Here is a 2,066-nt window from a genome sequence, read left to right on the forward strand (position 1 = left end):
GTTAGTATGTTGGCATAAGTATGGTGGTATTAACAGCCACTAGTTAACAAGTCACTGCATGTATCCCTTAATGCCCACCATTCACTTAATGCATGATAAGAGATACAGCAGGCAACTCAGCAGCTACAGGCAATTTGGTACTCCAAATTACCGTATTTTTCGCACCATAAGATGCACTTTTTTCCCACAAAACAGGGGGGTGGAAAGTCTGTGAGTCTTATGGAGCGAAGAAAACAGATTATATTTTCCTGTTTTCTTCTCCTAAAAAATTGGTGCATCTTATGGAAAGGTGCGTCTTATGGAGCGAAAAATACGGTACATCATGGTACTTCTACTGGCACAAGTAGCTGATAGCATTTTGGCCAACAGGTCTTATATTTGTTGTGACTAAAAAAAATCTTAGTCAGTTCAATCGTGTACACTGCTTGTCTACACAATCTGAAAGAAGAGGGCTGGATTGGGCTAAATAGGGTTGGTAGGAGGTCTGTTATGCTATTTGGTGTGATCCTTGCATCCAAATGTCCACAGCAGTTTTCCTCTAATTTGCTAGTATTTTGAAGTGGCTTAATAAGACAACCACTCAGAATACAGTACTGGCAAATAAATCACACCCTCAGTTTTGTAGAGGGGCCAAAGAAGTGAAAAAAAATGTTAAGTGTATATTAGGGCAGTGAATATGCACTACACTACTTTAAAAAAAAGAGAAGACAACAGATAGAAAGTCTAGTCTTTTCTTTGCTTTTATATTAAAAGTCCAGTAGAATGTTGGCCTGCAGACAAACTGGGCAGGATCTCAACCAGTCTTCAGTACTTTGGATACATTTGTCTTCTACAGTATTTTTTTTAAACTGGTGCAGTGAATATTCACTGCTATTATATATACTTTTCATAGTTTTTTTCCCCACTTCTTTGGCCCCTCCATGGTGCCAAGCAATTATTAACTGGCTGGAATCAAACCACTATTTTCACAAACTTTGTATCAGAGGAAAATATTAATGAAAGGGCTCATACTATGTTAGTGAACAAACTAACTAAATGAGCCATCTTGATAGTGTTGGTAATATGTCCTGCCAAATATTTTTTCAAGCATTAACTTCAAATATTTCTGTACACTTCAAAAGAGCACATTTGCACATCTTGATAGCACAGTTTTAGAATATTAGTACAGTGGTGCTCCGCATAGCGACGATAATCTATTCTGAAAAAATCGTCGCTATCGGATTCGTCGCTATGCGGGACTAAAATGTCCATAGGAATGCATTAAAACACATTTAATGCGTTCATATGGGGGGAAAACTCACCGCTATGTGGAAATCCTCCATAAGGCTGCCATTTTCGCTGCCCGGTATGCAAGGAAACCACGTGAAAATGCTGCGGGCAGCCATTTTTTCGGCAGCCATTTTGGAACCACCAATCAGCTGTTTTTAAAACATCGCAATGTGAAGATTGGTAAGCAAAACGCTTACCGATCATCGCAATGTGATTTTTGGCCATTTAAAACATCGCAATGCGATCGCTTTTGCGATCGCAAAATCCACATTGCTATGCGGATTCGTCGTTAAATGGGGCGCTCGTTAATAATACCACTGTATTATTATTAGTTTGATTTATATGCCACATTTCTCCCAACAAGGGACCCAAAGCGGATCTCAATATTAAAATTTAAAAACACAATAAGTTAAATATTAAAAGATAAATTAAACAATTTATGATTTAAAATACAAGAAATATTAAAACATAAAAATTAAGATTATTAAAAGATTAAGATTATTACCTTCATGACCTTGCCTTTAAAAATCCCATATGTTATAGATTCTCTTCTCTTTGAGTATTCTTAACCATGGGATCTCACCCAGTATTCCCCTAGGTTTATTAAAATCAGCTTTCATAAAGTCCAGGTGGCTGGATAGCTCAGTGGCTTTGGGAGTTCGATTTCCCACTGTGCCTCCCAGGAGAAGAGCCAGCCTGTGTAGTCATTGGCAAGCTGCACCGTCCCAGGGCACCCTCAGAAGAAAGGAATGGTAAACCACTTCTGCATGTTTTCTTCCTAGGAACTGCCCCCCTCC

Source organism: Pogona vitticeps, chromosome 3, assembly GCF_051106095.1.
Source record: "Pogona vitticeps strain Pit_001003342236 chromosome 3, PviZW2.1, whole genome shotgun sequence".
Taxonomy (NCBI): Eukaryota; Metazoa; Chordata; class Lepidosauria; order Squamata; family Agamidae; genus Pogona; species Pogona vitticeps.